This window comes from Mobula hypostoma, chromosome 6 (assembly GCF_963921235.1).
Source record: "Mobula hypostoma chromosome 6, sMobHyp1.1, whole genome shotgun sequence".
Classification (NCBI taxonomy): domain Eukaryota; kingdom Metazoa; phylum Chordata; class Chondrichthyes; order Myliobatiformes; family Myliobatidae; genus Mobula; species Mobula hypostoma.
This window is the reverse complement of record NC_086102.1, coordinates 134,258,240-134,276,301: the sequence shown is the minus strand read 5'-3', so window position 1 is coordinate 134,276,301 and position 18,062 is coordinate 134,258,240. Positions and strand designations below refer to the sequence as shown.

At 37.6% G+C, this 18,062-nt stretch overlaps 1 protein-coding gene across 12 annotated transcripts in view; it reads left to right on the top strand.

Moving 5' to 3' along the window:
* The window catches only part of hdac4 (histone deacetylase 4), a 494,468-nt gene that overhangs the window by 366,641 nt on the left and 109,765 nt on the right, over window positions 1-18,062 (top strand). The gene's annotated exons all lie outside the window — the stretch shown is intronic.

The window sequence follows — 18,062 nt, the reverse complement described above, 5'->3', positions numbered from 1 at the left end:
TACCATAGGGTATGAAAATCTTGAATTTTGGCCCTGTGTTCATGAAGAAATGATCCTATTGTTTTGAATCAAAGTAGTGTGTGAACTGTAAACAGTAAGTATTATGCTTTTTGTACACTGTATTATAGTGCCCTGGTAATAGAGTGGGCAGATGGTTAAGCTGGTGTATAGGTTATCATCAAATGATCTGCTCTGTCCTGGATTTTGTCGAGGTTTAAGAGCTGAGTTCTTGAAAGTATAAGCAAGTGGAAAATTATTTCTCACACTCGTCAAGAGCTGTAGAAATGAGAGAAAGGCTTTAGAAAGTTAAGAGCAAATCATATCACAAAATTCTATTTTTGATCACCTCTTGCAACTGAGATACTTATGTGGCTGACCTATATTATGTTTCTGGTCAGTGGAGATTTGATGGTATGCTGGGTTTGCTTTTGAATGCCAATCGGTGTTCATCAAATTTATTTTGGTGGACATGTCTTAGGCATTTGAGTGATGCAACTATTACTGGTTACTCATTAACCCGAGCTGGATATTGTCCAAATCCTTCTGCATGTGGAGAAGAATTATCTCATTATCCAAGCAAATTGTGAACAGTCTTTTCTTGCCCGGCAATGAAAGCTTGAAGTAGTCAATCACAGACTTGAATTCGACAACTATTTAAGAATTTGCATCAATGGAAATGAAGTCAGAATTCATGCTACTGCTTTTAATTGAAGTCTTCCACATTGTGGTACAGAGATGGCTACTTCTAATTGCTTAAAGCTCCAAGTGGTTTGACGATTCCTTTTTTATTTTAAATTTTTTTGCCAGATCTACTTTAAGAATATTTTGACTATAAATGTAACATGCCAGTGCATTCCCCCTTTTGCAAACAATTTTGTACCACTTTACATGACTGATTCTGCCTCGTGCACTTGTCCTGTCCAGAAATATTGAATTGTTTACAGTGAATTCCGATTCATTAGAACACATTAGAACCACTACATTTTGGCCCAATTAAGAGGCTTCCCCAATTAGCCGAAATTAAAAAGGTATGAAAAAAGCAAACTACCCTTTAACTGAGTAACAAATTATATATTTAAATGAAATACAAAACAAATTAGGACACTACCAATGCTTCTACAATACTATCAATTCTGTATTAATTGCTAATAGTTTTCGACGGTGTAATTCATCCAATGTACGCTGTCATGTATGGGATGTCCATCGAGGGATAGCACCTCCAGTGAAGGGGCTTGTTGTGTCCATTCTGTGGCACAGACAACCAACACTCTGCCATGTTCTTTTGATTGACTGTAAATGAATGAAAACAATAGCGCATACACTTGGTACAGATGATGGAGTGCCTTCATACAATGCTTTCAATGATTGCATCCTCCTAATCTTTATTTTTATTGTAACATTCAAGATGAGTGTTGATACCTTCAAATTCTTCATAGTCTTAACTTGTTGAAGTAGTAAAATTGGTTCATTGTCATTCTTGACTGATTCTGGCATCTCCAAGTCCGGATGCTTCAAATCGCAGTGAGCAAAGTAGTTCTAAATTGTCTTACTGCTCATTTCTTACCAATTATCAGTGACAAAAATCACTGCTTTTTGAACATGAACACACGCAATTGACGCTAGAGTTGTCCCAAATAAGTGGCTGCACTGATTAACCAGAATCCACTCTATACGGTGCCTATAAAAAATATTCATCCCCCTTGTAAGTTTTCATGTTTTATTGTTTTACAACATTGAATCACAGTGGATTTAATTTGACTTTTTTGACATTGATCAACAGGAAAATACTCTTTTGCGACAAGCTGATCTAAATTAATTACAAATATAAAACACAATATAATTGATTGCATAAATAGTCACCCCCTTCAAGTCAGTATTTAGTAGATGCACCTTTGGCAGCAATTATAGCCTTAAGTCCGTTTGGATAGGTCTCTATCAGCTTTGCACTTCTGGATACTGCATTTTTTCCCCATTCATCTTTACAAAACTGCTCAAGCTCTGTCAGATTGCATGGGGATCATGAGTAAACAGCCCTTTTCAAGTCCAGCCACAAATTCTCAATTGGATTGAGGTCTGGACTCTGACTTGGCCACTCTAGGACACTAACTTTGTTGTTTTTAAGCCATGCCTGTCTAGCTTTGGCTTTATGCTTGGGGTCATTGTCTTGCTGGAAAACAAATCTTCTCTCAAGTCACAGATCACTTGCGCACTGCTCAAGTTTTCCTCCAGGAATTCCCTGTATTTTGCTGCATTCATTTTACCCTCTACCTTCACAAGCCTTCCATGGCCTGCTGCAGTGAAGCATCTCCACAGCATGATGCAGCCACCACCATGCTTCACGGTAGGTATGGTGTGTTTTTGATGATGTGCCGTGTTATGTACCCCTAGGGTTCATATTTCCTGTGGACTGTCATCTTAAAACGTTGGGAGAATGAAACTGACTTTTGGACACTGTTTGAGCTGAGAGAGAGAGAGAGGTGGAGTTATTTGATGGACAATCGGTGTTATGGTTTCTCTGCAGCTTGTTTACTTTTTACAAGGACATTTACAGACACAGAGAAACACATGCTCAGAGTCAAGATGGATTCAATCAATGAAAGACACCAGTGAGTGAGGTCCTGGTTTAAACTTTCGGTAGCCCAAAAAGGGTGAGTTGAGATTGATCCTGAGTATTGATAAATGACTGTCACAAGTTTTCTGCAAATTTGAAACGGAAGAAACCTAGTGACAAAGAGGTCACTGTTTGGACTCTGTCCTAAATAGCCCTTAAGGGTGAGTTTGAGTTCCATTCGACTACGAAAGTATGATTGTCACTTAGTTAATGCACAGGAGTGGGTTCTCTGGTGAGGGGAGTACCTTTGTGAATACGACTTGTGTGTTTACCCTTGTTTGGGTGTGGTAGTTCACTGAAGAAAGGCACCCCTGTGGCAAATCACTATTGGAGTTTTTTCTTATGTCGTGGAACTGGATAAGTGGCTATCCCATTGTGTGTTTGGGGTAACCTTGTGGAATCTACCAGTGTGTCGACCCTTGCCTGGGTGGTGGTTCCATTGAAGAAGGTCCTCTTTGTGTTAAGCTACTGTTGGTGATAATCCATACGTGGATTCTGTTGGAGTATCCTGTGACCACCACTTTGAGATGTCCCGTAGCTGAATTCGAGTGTGGTACCACTTGTGTTGAAAAGTTATTCGTTAAAGATCACTGTGGGTGATATTTTGTGTGTGGAGTGGAACAACTTTGGAGATAAAACCTGCTACTATTGTTATCCTGTACTGCTGTCATGGAATCCATGGAATATTGACGTAATTGCCTTCTCACAACATTCCCCTTTTAGATTACAAATATCTCTCATTAATTATCCTGAGCATTGAACTGAACTATCTTATATTCCATCGTAAGGCTGTATCCCTTACCACCTAAGTTTGGGTTTTATATTTACACACCCGTATATACATAAGTTCTGCTAACCTGTTTGATTTATCTGGTTATATATTACTGTTTTGCGTAGTTACTAATAAAATAAAATGAGTTAACAGCAAAACTAGACTCCAGGGTGTTCCATTTCTGCTGGTTCTTTAAACCCATTACGGGGTACATAACAGCCGTGTTTGGCTTATGCCAAACATAGCGTTTAGTCTCATGGTCTCAAAGCTCAATTTAGAACCTTCTTCCAGCTGACTTCAGTCCCCCACATACCCTCTGGCAAACTCTAGCTGAGATTTCATGAGAGTCTTTTTTACCAAGAGATGCTTTCGCTTTGCCATTCTCCCATAAAGTTGCAACTAGTGAAGCACCCAGGCAAACTTATTGTATGCGCAGTCTCTCCCATCTCAGCCACTGAAGCTGGTAACTCCTCCAGAGTAGTCGTAGGTCTTATAGTGGCCTCCCTCAGTAGCTCCCTTCTTGTGCGGTCACCCAGGTTTTGAGGATGACCTGCTCTAGGCAGATTTACAGCTGTGCCATATTCTTTCCATTTCTTGATGATTGACTTAACTGTAAATCCAAGGGATAGTCAGTGACTTGGAAATTTTCTTGATACTAGAAACTTCGTGAACTCTGTAGAATTTTCTCTATTTCTGCGTAAGTATGACCCAAAATGTGATCAGATCTTTATGTAAATTCTAAAACTAGATAACGAGAACCAAATTAAATAAATATCACTAAAAACGTTATACTTGTTCATTTATTTATTGAGAAAAATTATCCAATATTACATATATTTGTTGGGAAAAGTATATGAACCTGTAGGGATAATGTCTTCTACAAAAGCTATTTAGAGTCAGGTGTTCTAATCAATGAGATGGGATTGGAGGTGTGGGTTGTAGTGGTGTCCTGCCCTATAAAAAGGGCACACAAAGTCAGGTTGCTGACAGAGCCTGCTCTTCTCCAGAAAGATCTGTTTATGTGCACCATGCCTTGATCAAAACAATCTTCAGAGGACCTGAGAAGAAGAATTGTAGAGATGCATGGAGCTGGAAAAGGCTACAAAAGTACTTCTAGATCTGAGTCTTCATCAGTGTGTAGTAAGAGAAATTGTCTACAAACGGAGGAAACTCAGTACTGTTGCTACTCTTCCTAAAAGAGGGCATCCTACAAAGATCACAAGAAGACCACAACATGCAGTGGTGAAGGAGGTGAAAAAGAATCCAAGGATTGCAGCAAAAGACCTGCAGAGATCTCTAGAACTTGCTAAAATCTCTGTTCATGTGTCCACTGTAGGAAAAACACTAAACAAGAATGGTGTTCATAGAAAGACACCATAGAGGAAATGACTGTTCTCCAAAAAATAACATTGCTGCATGTCTCAAGTTTGCAAAAGACCACCTGGATGTTCTACAATGCTTCTGGGACAATTACTGAATTGACTGTATTGACTTTTATTTCTTACATCTTTCACATACATAAGGAGTAAAAATCTTTATGTTATGTCTCCATCTAAATGTGCAATGTACAATTATAGTAATTTATAATAACTCATAATAGATAGAACAGTCAATGTAACATAGAAATACACTCAAATCAGCCTGAGTTAATCAGTCTGATGGCCTGGTGGAAGAAGCTGTCCCAGAGCCTGTTGGTCCTGGCTTTTATGCTGCGGTACCATTTTCCGGATGGTAGCAACTGGAAGAGATTGTGGTTAGGGTGACTCGGGTCCCCGATGATCCTTTAGGCCCTTTTTCACACCTTTCTTTGTAAATGTCCTGAATCATGGGAAGTTCACAACTATAGATGCGCTGGGCTGTCCACACCACTCTGCAGAATCCTGCAATTAAGGGAGGAACAGTTTCTATACCAGGCAGTGATGCAGCCAGTCAGGATGCTCTCAATTGTGCTCCTGTAGAAAGTTCTTAGGATTTGGGGGCCCATACCAAATTTCCTTAACCGTCTAAGGTAAAAGAGGTGCTGTTGTGCCTTTTGCACCACACAGCTGGTGTGTACAGACCACGTGAGGTCCTTTGTGATGTGGATGCCAAGGAACTTAAAGTTGTTTACCCTCTCAATCCCAGATCCATTGATGTCAATAGGGGTTAGCCCGTCTCCATTCCTCCTGTAATGCACAACCAGCTCCTTTGTTTTAGCGACATTGAGGGAGAGCTTGTTATCTTGATACCACTCTGTCAGAGAGATGACTTCTTCCCTGTAGTAAGGCTAATACTTATTGCCCATCCTTAACTGCATTTGAGAAATAATAAACAGCTGTAATCTTTCTGGTGAAGGTACTCACAGTGCTGTTGGGTAGAAATTTCAGGATTTAGACCGAGCAACAGTAAGTTCTCAAGTCTGGATTGCATTTGAACTGGAAGGGAAGCTCCAGGCAGTGCCATTCCACTATGCAGTGTGACAGCGAAGTTTTGTAGCTACACACAAAATTGCATATTTTGGAATGTAGTGAAAGAGGACGAAATTCCCACAGCGTTTTGGATTGTTTCTGTAGGTAATCTGTTGGGAAATGTAATACAATTGAAAGTAGAGAAATTAAAAGTTAAACTATTGACCCTGTTTTTTTTAAGATTAATACAGGTCCATTCATATTCTTCATCATTTCTTATATATAATTTATCCACTTAAGTTCCTAATGCTTCAAATATCTTCCTTTATCACCCGTGGCTGAGCTTTCCAAGGTACTTCAATTTTCTGTGTGAAAGTATTTTCTTCTGCCATTTCCCCTAGATTCATTGACCCACATTTTATTGTTTTGCTGACAGCTGTATGTGTGTGTGTGTATATATATATATATACGTATGCGCCCTTCACTCCTGGTGGAGTCGTCGGGGCACCGTCATGACAAGCTTTTTGGTATGCTCATCGTTCAGCGTGTCTTGGGCATCTGAAACCTGGCGGAGCCCATCCCTCTCCAGGTATCTGTATACAAGTCCAAATCATCAAAACATCTTCCTGCACCAAGAATGAAGTTGAATGCAATGCATAATTAAAGTACATCAGTTCCGAGTTGAACAACTCTAATTAATCTATCATTTTTGTTTCCTGTGGAGTAACAATCAACTATTCCTGTTGCATCTGCTAATCCTATACCCCTGACATTTCACAACAAGCCTTCGCTTATCTTGCGTCTTGTGAAAATTGAGAATTGTTTCTAAATTCATTAAATGCCTTCTACACTAAACCATTCTCCTATCCAGTCTGTAAGCTGCAAATCAAAGCTGCAATGCAATTTCCAGAGGTAAAGTAATTGAAAAGTGTTTTAGTTGACTTTGGAATGTATTACTGTTTGGTTTGAGATGGCTTTTTGATATTGCTCTTTAGGGGGCAGTAGCATTTCAGGGCAGGACAAGACAGTAAAGATCAAATGAACAAAATGAGAAGAAATTTGAAGTACCATTTAAAGTGTCTCCATTAAATTTTCTGTGTTCATTTTAATAATTTAATCCAATTTATTCAGTTTGTCTATGAAGGTAACTGTGATTTTCTCTGTCTCACCCATTGCTCAGATTCCTAATCAAGCTAATCTTACTGCTCAATTCAGAATATCTGATAGGGGATTAGTGGCAAAGTTTGTGAGTTCTGGAATTCTTTGTGCTTCAAGCAGCTCAAATTTAATTGGGGGGCTTGATGCTTCATCTTAGTTGATGATGTGGGAGTCGGGGTAGAATTGTGGAATTAATTTGAGGGAAAGAGAGTTAAACATAATTGCATTGAAGGTCATGATTGAGGGGGCCAAAGATCCAGTTTCTAAGCTGTAGTGCTCTGTGACTCGACAAAACTGAGCATTTTTCAGTTTCATGTTCACTAACAATTAGAAGGTTCATCCCAAAGAAGAAACATTCTTAATGGAGGATGAGGCAACCATGGCTGACAGGGGAAGCCAAAGAGAGCATAAAAGCAAATCGGACAGAATGAAGTATAGCAAAATTTAGTGAGAAGCTAGAGGATTGGGAAGCTTTTCAAAACCAAAAGAGAGCAACTAAAAAGGCACTAAGGAGAGAAAAGATGAAATATGAAGGTAAGCTACTTTTCTGGATGACATAATTGATGTCTTTTTGCCAAGTTTGCAGATGATACAAAGATAGGTGGAGGGGCAGGTTGTGTTGAAGAAGCAGGGAGTGGACAGAAGGACTTGGACAGATTAAGAGAATCGACAGAGAAGTGGCAGATGAAATACAGTGTAGGGACTTGTATGGTCATACACTTTGGGAGAAGGAATACAGATTTCTCTAGATAAGTTCTTTATGAGTAAGGGCATAAATGGTTGCAGTGAGAAAGGAGTAGAATGGGATTGAGAAGGAAAATAAATCAGCTGTGAACAAATAGTGGAGCAGACTCGGGCTAAACAGCCTAATTCTGCTCCTAAGTCTTATGTTCTTTTGGTTACTTCATTTAATGCTGACCTTTAGTGAAATAAATTTCAATTATGTTTTCACGTAAACATTATTGCATTAAAATAAGTAATTTTTGACTGCTATTTAGAAAATGTAGTTAATACCTTTTGAATTTTCTGTCATTTCTGTGGAAGCTTAATTTTTCCAATACAAAAATGTGATACAGGAAGAGTGGAAAAACAACTGTCAGGTGATACATATTGAGTGGACTTGCTGCCTGTGCTCAATCTCAAACTGTTATAAATTTGTGTTAGTGTGAAACAAGGTGAATGCTTTAAAGTCTGCCTGAGAAAACAGATAGTTACATTCAGTATGTTCACTGTTTCTAATTTATTTTCAAATTAATGGTACCTTTCTTTTTTTAAATGTTGCTCAGTTTGCATCTGAAATTATACTGCTTGGAAGTTTCTAAAAGTAATTTCTATGACTGAAGATGAAATATGTCACTAAATATTACTTTTGATATTTTAATACCTTGAATTTTAATTTATCACTTTACTGAAATGATCCTTTGTCAGTCTGATTGGTCAAGTGTGCATACTTGTATGTGTGCTTTTTACCCCCAATTATTTGGTTTTGGAAATATGTTTTATTAACCTGTCTGGCTTAGTTGGAATATTATCAGTTTTTGGGATCAAATGCTTTTGAATGAAGTTTAATACAAAAAAAATCTTCCTTTACTTTTTCATGCTTGATTAAGCATTTAGAGCAGGGGTTCCCAACCTGAGGTCCAACAACCCCTTGGTTAATGGTAGGTTGTCCATGTCATAAAAAGGTTGGTAACCCGCGATCTAGAGAAATCTTATACTAATGGTGTGAACCAAGTGTAATACCAAGCACCTGTTTGCCATACCAGTAATAAAATACTGTCCAATTGTTCTTTAACTCTCCCAGTTCACTGGAAATAAGACCATAAGATACAGGAGCAGAATTAGGCTATTCAGCTGATTGACCGTGGCTGATTTATTATCCTCCTTAGTCCCATTCTTTTGCCTTCTCCCTATAACCTTTGACACCTTTACTCATCAAGAACCTATCAACTTTCACTTTACATATACCCAATAGGAAAGTTCTACCTGTGACATCTTGGCTCTGTGTATTTAAGTATGGGATTTGGTTTTTTTTGCATAGTATATTAAAATACTTATTAAAACTTGTTAATATTTTTTTCAGATCATAATTGAATGCCTTGAGTATATGTGATCTTTACAGTAACTATAGGAAGGCAGGAAAGCAGCTAAATAGAAAAGAAACAGTTGTTTTGAATTTTGTCATTTCATTCAGGCTTCATAATCAGAATCAGATTTAATATCACCTGCAAATATCGTGAAATTTGTTAATTTAGCAGCAGTAGTACAATGCAATAGTGATAATATATATATAGAAGTTAAGTAAATCTATTACAATAAGTATATGTATGTATATTAAAGAGTTAAATTAAAAATAGTGCAAAAACAGAAATAATAGATTAAAAAAATGAGGTAGTGTTCATCGGTTCAATGTCCATTTAGGAATCGGATGGCAGAGAGGAAGAAGCTGTTCCTGAATAGTTGAGTTGGGTGTCTTCAGGCTCCTGTACGTCTTTCCTGATGGTAACAATGAGTAGATGGCATGTCCTAGGTGATGGGGGTCCTTAATAATGGACGCTGCCTTTCTGAGGTACCACTCCTTAAAGATGTCTTCATAACGCTATTAATCTCAGATATAAGTGTCTGTGCAAAGAGAAACAGTATTCAGTTTGAAGGGTCTTGGCCCGAAATGTCAGCTGTTCATGACTCTCCATAGGTGATGCTTGACTTGTTTAGTTCCTCCAGCATTTTGTGTATGTTGCATTCATTTTGAAACATTTCCCTCTACATTGATACCCGTCTGATGTCCTAAGTATTTCAGTGTTAAATGTTTATAGTTTTAGATTTTTGACCCATATTTTACAAACATTAGGCTAGCTTCATTGCATGACTATCCAGTGCCTGCTCATTGTTTGTAGATTAAAGCCAAGATTGCATAACTTTCTGACGTCAATGCTGTTCTTCTGGAAATCGGCCACAATGTTCTGCGTATGCCTGCTTTGACCACATCAGATGCGAGTATTCATGTGGTCTATTAGCATGGTTGCTAAGGCAACCCTTAGTCCTTACGTGCATTTACTGTCACACAGCAAATTTGCTATTTATTGCTGTGGCTAAAAAAAACAGTCGTTTTTAACCAGTATGAAGGTACAGCAATTGGATTCAAATATCACAAGTACTTTGAAGTTTGAAATTTAAAATACACATATGGCATGGCAATTACTGTTCTTTAAACATAATCAGATATGCTGGTGAATAAGGTGAAATCTTGCTGCATGAATCTCAGTATGTGCTTTTCTCATGATACTTTGTTTTCCTGGAGATTTAAGAAAAAAATTCACTTGCCTCAGATAAGGATCAGAATAAGATTTACTATCACTAACCTGTAATATGTGAAATTAGTGCTGGGACCTCTTGTTTGTGATCTATATAAATGATTTGGATGAAAATGTAGATAGCTTGATTAGGAAGTTTGCAGAAAAGATAAAAATTGGCAGAATTGTAGATAAGTGGGAAAGGTTATCAAAGGGTCAGTCAGTCAGTGGGTGCTGTCCTGAATCCGGGGTTGGCGGCTATGCACCTCCATCTTCTTCGATCTTGCGCTCTTTTTCTGGCCTCAGCATAACTCAACCTAGTCCATTGCTTCACATTATCGTACCAAGTGCCTTCCTCTTTCCCTCTTTCCTTCTATCATCCCTTCCAGTAACAATTTCTGCAGTCCACCACCTCTTAACAAGTGCCCAGCATATTCCAGCTTCCTTTTCTGCACACTCTTCAGCAACTCCTTTTCTCTCCTCGCTCTCTTCAACACTTCCATATTACTGACCTTCATCACCCATCTAATTTTCTGCATTCTCCTTAAACACCACATTTCAAATGCCTCCAGTCGTCGTAGCGCTTTCTTGCATAAGGTCCACGATTCAACTCCATACAACGGACTGCTCCAGACGTAGCATTTCCAAATTCTACAACACAACCCAAAGTCCAACCTCTATATCAAAGGGTACAGCAGGATTTAAATTTGTTGGAGATATGGGCAGAGAAATGGCTGGAGTTTAAATATACATAAGTGTAAGGTATGTTAGTTTGAAGGGTCAAATGTAATTGGAAAGCATACAGTACATGGCTGATCCTTAGGAGCATGGATGTGCAAGGGCTGTGGGATACAGGACCATAGTGTCTTGGAAGTGAAAACGCAGTAGATAGGATATTAAAGAAGGCGCACAGCATGATTGCCTCCACAAGTTGGGGCATTAAATATAAAAGGTGTAATGTCACACTGCAGTTCTAAAAAACTTTGATTAGACTAATTTTTGAATATGTGTGCATTCCTGGTCACTGCTTTGCAAGAAAGGTTTGGGGGATTTGAAGATGATGCAGAAAAGGTTTACCTGAATGTTACTTGGAATGGAGAATATTAGCTGTGAGGAGAGGTTAGACTAATTTGGATTTTTTTTTGTTGAAGGCTGAGTGATAAATGTCAAATACTGGAGAACATTGATTTAGAGTGAGAGGGGGAAAGTTTAAAGGAGAAATGTGAAGTGAGTTTTACACAGAGAGTGGTGTATGAGCCTGGAATGCACTGCTGGTGAAGGTAATGAAAGTAGGTGGTCTTGTCCATAGGACAGATTTGTAATTGGAAGCTCGTCTATGTCAAATAGGAAGCCAGGACCTAAAACGTTTCGTTTAGCCAACATGGGGGAACAGTGATGACCAGGGAGCAGTATTTTATGGAAGAGGCTTGAAAATTACAGCTTTAGTCTTCATTTCCATTCCTTAATTGGAGGCATTTTAGCTCATCCAATGATGTCGGTTGGTCAGGAACTTTGACAATACGTAGGGATTGGTTAGTCTGAGCAAAGGGATGAGGTGGAACTGTGTGTTATCAACATATGGAGTACTATCTATAATAGCCAGCTTAAGTTTCACTTAATAAACAAGTTGGGATACTCAGAACATATCTCTGTTGAAAATGCAATTTATGTTTGTTAAGATATTGATGCAAAGGAAATTTGTCGGAAATGGAAAGTTGAACTTTCTTGTGGAGCTGTGCCTTGTGGTTGAATATTAACAACAGATTGTGGGGGTGTAAGGGGATGCATTATGTCTGTGTGACTTATGTATTATCTCTTTTCTCATAAATAATTGTTTAATTTCCTGAATCTGAGTCTTCTCAGATACGGTCAGCCCATCAGAAAAGACCAGATTTAAATATTCATATGTCTTTATTCAAAATAATAAGACTGGACAATACACGATGTATCATTAGAGGAAATGGAGTTGTCCTGAGTGCTCAGATAAGATACAGATCTAGGTCGGCGCGAAAGATCATAAAAGGAAAATGTATTTCATTTGGGCAGTGTGAATCACTGGCTAGGAACTTGAATTTCCTTCTGTTAAATGGTTGTTAGGATAACAGAGAACAGGTAGCATCCTGTCATTTATTTTATTTGTTTGAGTCAGTCAAAATTAAAATGCCTTTTGGTAATTAATGTCCTTACAAAATGTTATTAATGTGGCTTCTAAAGCTACTGCCTTCTTTAATTATTGGTTTGGTTTTCTATGATGCATAGATAATCATTCAGAAAGCTTCCTCTTAAGCAGTGAAAGTTATTCTGTCTGGTGTTACTCATTGTGACGATGTTTAAAGTGTGTATGTGTTTTGGGACTATGCATGCATGCAGTACCTAACGGAGTCATCCTCACTAGACACCTGTAAAGCACATCTTGAGCCTAAGGGGAAAGATTAGAGGTCACTTAAGTGATTCCCAAAGCTTTTTGTTTTTAATCCTTACTGTGTTTCATGGTTAGTTGCATGAATGCTGTCAGTCATAAACACATACCTCCTCATGGAAATAATGTGCATTTTGCACTTTGTTGTGTCACTGCCATAAGCATTTTTTGTTGGTTCATTTTTACACAGATATAAGAAACATGATGTATTTGTTTCTTAAAATTAATAATTACTACCAGGATGCCAAAGAAGCAGGTTTCAAAATTATTAAAGGCAAAAAGAAATGAGGAGAGAGAGTAGGAGGATTAAAGCACATAGGAGTTGCAGAATTTAATTATTTTACCACATATTTAGGTTTACCTGTTACCTGTAGTTAAGATTGTACAAATAAAAATGCTACTGACATTTTAGCAGCTTTTTACGGTAATACTAATATCCTTTATCTCAGTGGTGCAAAACCATGCCAGTTATCCTTCAAGACTGTTCTGCTATCAAATATCACAGAAGTCTTCTATCTCAGATTTAAAATTTAACAGTTAGCTCTTGGCAAATATTATTTTCAAGTGGGTTGAAGTTGTCAGCCATCTTTTGCGTGCCAATCCTATTTAGCTTAAGTTTAATTTTTAAACCAAACCTCCTCAGCGAAGGAAATAGTTTTTCTCTTCCCTTTGGTTAATTTAATATCTTGAAAGCTCAAATTAAAATCCCCTTAATTTTCTAAAATGATTACAGCTGTAATGTGTGTATTCCCTTTCTCATACTCTTCTTTGCAACTCAGATATCATTCAGTGTCTCCATTACCTCCCTGAGTATGGTGGCCACAACTGTTATAGTGTTCATTAAATTGCATTCTATGTAAGGATGTGTATGACTTTCATAAAATATTTAGCCTCTGGTTTTTCAGTTATTTAGGTATAAAATCCAGCATTTCATTAAACCTGTTAACTCATTGTATCTGACTATAAAGATAAGGAAGTGTCATGGTAGCATAGCGCTTAGCATGACACCATTACAACTTGGGGTGTTGGAGTTTAATTCCAGTGTTCTCTGTAAAAAGTTGGTGCATCCTTCCGGTGAGAATGTTGGTTTCCTCCAGCTGCTCCAGTTTTTCCCACATTCCAAAGATGTGCCAGTTAGTAGGTTAATTGGTCATTGTAAATTGTCCTGTGATTAGCCTAGGGTTAAATTGGTGGATTGATGGATGGTACAGTTTGTTGGGGCAGAAATTGCCTGTTCCACACTATATTTCTTATTAAAATAAATATATTTAAATTTTGAAAAACTCAGCTATTTACTATTTAAATAGCATCGTTCTGTCCTTTTTGCATTCAAAGTAGGTGATAATATTTGTCATAATCCATTTATTCTACTAACATATTTTGTTCACCTATATACACTGCTTATAATGCTGCATGTCTTTTTGTTACTGGAAATATTGGATATATTAATTAATTCATAGCTTGTATAACTTTTTTCTAAGGAAAGTGAATAGTTACAGCCCCAACACCCATCCTTGTGAAATAAAATGTAAGCACAAAGTAGTGGTGGAAGTATTTGCCTGTTATCTTTACTCTGTCTTTGACCAGTTCAGTAGTTTTTCAATCAATTCATGGGATGGTGCATCACTGGAAGAACCAACAGTTAACAAGTATACTTAATTGTTCTTGGAAAACAAGTTTTTTTTCCACACAACACAAACTTGAACCGTTCTAGACTATGTGGTAGGTTGGGGATTTACAGCATTTTGATCCAGTTGCTATGAAAGAATGGCAGATATTTACAGGATATGTGACTTCATTGGGACATTCTTTGGTGGGAAGCTTTCTATCCTCATTCTTGTCTACAGGTGTCACTCCAAGTACCTATAAGTATATAAATTTAGGGCTGGTACATGTTGTGTTTACAGTGGAGGAAATGAAAGTTTAAAATGATGCAAAATAAAGTCAAATGTGCTACATAATCCTAGATGAAGACAAAAAGGTAAATTACTTGTGTTGTTAGATTTGCAGTCAGTGCAGTTGGAGAGTATTCCATCACACTCAAGGCACATGTCTCATAGGTGCCAAAAAGGGCTGGGTAGCTAGAAGACAAGTCACCCACTGCAGGACGGCATTTTGACCATTATGGTGGACACTGTTTATTTAACTGGTCCAGTTATGTTTGGAGTCAGTGCTGAACCACAAAATAGTGTAGAAGTTAGCATACCTCTGTTACAGCACTAGCGACCTGGTTTCCATTCTGTTTCTGTCTTTAAGGAGTCTGTATGTTCTCCCCATGACTGCATGTGTTTTCTGCGAGTGCTCTGGTTTCCTCTCACATTCCAAAGATGCTCAAGTTAGTAGGTTAATTGGTCACATATTTGCAATTAAGCAGCATGGACTTGTTGGGATGGAAAGGCCTGTTACTGTTGAACTTTCTTGTGGAGCTGTGCCTTGTGGTTGAATATTAACAACAGATTGTGGGGGTGTAAGGGGATGCATTATGTCTGTGTGACTTATGTATTATCTCTTTTCTCATAAATAATTGTTTAATTTCCTGAATCTGAGTCTTCTCAGATACGGTCAGCCCATCAGAAAAGACCAGATTTAAATATTCATATGTCTTTATTCAAAATAATAAGACTGGACAATACACGATGTATCATTAGAGGAAATGGAGTTGTCCTGAGTGCTCAGATAAGATACAGATCTAGGTCGGCGCGAAAGATCATAAAAGGAAAATGTATTTCATTTGGGCAGTGTGAATCACTGGCTAGGAACTTGAATTTCCTTCTGTTAAATGGTTGTTAGGATAACAGAGAACAGGTAGCATCCTGTCATTTATTTTATTTGTTTGAGTCAGTCAAAATTAAAATGCCTTTTGGTAATTAATGTCCTTACAAAATGTTATTAATGTGGCTTCTAAAGCTACTGCCTTCTTTAATTATTGGTTTGGTTTTCTATGATGCATAGATAATCATTCAGAAAGCTTCCTCTTAAGCAGTGAAAGTTATTCTGTCTGGTGTTACTCATTGTGACGATGTTTAAAGTGTGTATGTGTTTTGGGACTATGCATGCATGCAGTACCTAACGGAGTCATCCTCACTAGACACCTGTAAAGCACATCTTGAGCCTAAGGGGAAAGATTAGAGGTCACTTAAGTGATTCCCAAAGCTTTTTGTTTTTAATCCTTACTGTGTTTCATGGTTAGTTGCATGAATGCTGTCAGTCATAAACACATACCTCCTCATGGAAATAATGTGCATTTTGCACTTTGTTGTGTCACTGCCATAAGCATTTTTTGTTGGTTCATTTTTACACAGATATAAGAAACATGATGTATTTGTTTCTTAAAATTAATAATTACTACCAGGATGCCAAAGAAGCAGGTTTCAAAATTATTAAAGGCAAAAAGAAATGAGGAGAGAGAGTAGGAGGATTAAAGCACATAGGAGTTGCAGAATTTAATTATTTTACCACATATTTAGGTTTACCTGTTACCTGTAGTTAAGATTGTACAAATAAAAATGCTACTGACATTTTAGCAGCTTTTTACGGTAATACTAATATCCTTTATCTCAGTGGTGCAAAACCATGCCAGTTATCCTTCAAGACTGTTCTGCTATCAAATATCACAGAAGTCTTCTATCTCAGATTTAAAATTTAACAGTTAGCTCTTGGCAAATATTATTTTCAAGTGGGTTGAAGTTGTCAGCCATCTTTTGCGTGCCAATCCTATTTAGCTTAAGTTTAATTTTTAAACCAAACCTCCTCAGCGAAGGAAATAGTTTTTCTCTTCCCTTTGGTTAATTTAATATCTTGAAAGCTCAAATTAAAATCCCCTTAATTTTCTAAAATGATTACAGCTGTAATGTGTGTATTCCCTTTCTCATACTCTTCTTTGCAACTCAGATATCATTCAGTGTCTCCATTACCTCCCTGAGTATGGTGGCCACAACTGTTATAGTGTTCATTAAATTGCATTCTATGTAAGGATGTGTATGACTTTCATAAAATATTTAGCCTCTGGTTTTTCAGTTATTTAGGTATAAAATCCAGCATTTCATTAAACCTGTTAACTCATTGTATCTGACTATAAAGATAAGGAAGTGTCATGGTAGCATAGCGCTTAGCATGACACCATTACAACTTGGGGTGTTGGAGTTTAATTCCAGTGTTCTCTGTAAAAAGTTGGTGCATCCTTCCGGTGAGAATGTTGGTTTCCTCCAGCTGCTCCAGTTTTTCCCACATTCCAAAGATGTGCCAGTTAGTAGGTTAATTGGTCATTGTAAATTGTCCTGTGATTAGCCTAGGGTTAAATTGGTGGATTGATGGATGGTACAGTTTGTTGGGGCAGAAATTGCCTGTTCCACACTATATTTCTTATTAAAATAAATATATTTAAATTTTGAAAAACTCAGCTATTTACTATTTAAATAGCATCGTTCTGTCCTTTTTGCATTCAAAGTAGGTGATAATATTTGTCATAATCCATTTATTCTACTAACATATTTTGTTCACCTATATACACTGCTTATAATGCTGCATGTCTTTTTGTTACTGGAAATATTGGATATATTAATTAATTCATAGCTTGTATAACTTTTTTCTAAGGAAAGTGAATAGTTACAGCCCCAACACCCATCCTTGTGAAATAAAATGTAAGCACAAAGTAGTGGTGGAAGTATTTGCCTGTTATCTTTACTCTGTCTTTGACCAGTTCAGTAGTTTTTCAATCAATTCATGGGATGGTGCATCACTGGAAGAACCAACAGTTAACAAGTATACTTAATTGTTCTTGGAAAACAAGTTTTTTTTCCACACAACACAAACTTGAACCGTTCTAGACTATGTGGTAGGTTGGGGATTTACAGCATTTTGATCCAGTTGCTATGAAAGAATGGCAGATATTTACAGGATATGTGACTTCATTGGGACATTCTTTGGTGGGAAGCTTTCTATCCTCATTCTTGTCTACAGGTGTCACTCCAAGTACCTATAAGTATATAAATTTAGGGCTGGTACATGTTGTGTTTACAGTGGAGGAAATGAAAGTTTAAAATGATGCAAAATAAAGTCAAATGTGCTACATAATCCTAGATGAAGACAAAAAGGTAAATTACTTGTGTTGTTAGATTTGCAGTCAGTGCAGTTGGAGAGTATTCCATCACACTCAAGGCACATGTCTCATAGGTGCCAAAAAGGGCTGGGTAGCTAGAAGACAAGTCACCCACTGCAGGACGGCATTTTGACCATTATGGTGGACACTGTTTATTTAACTGGTCCAGTTATGTTTGGAGTCAGTGCTGAACCACAAAATAGTGTAGAAGTTAGCATACCTCTGTTACAGCACTAGCGACCTGGTTTCCATTCTGTTTCTGTCTTTAAGGAGTCTGTATGTTCTCCCCATGACTGCATGTGTTTTCTGCGAGTGCTCTGGTTT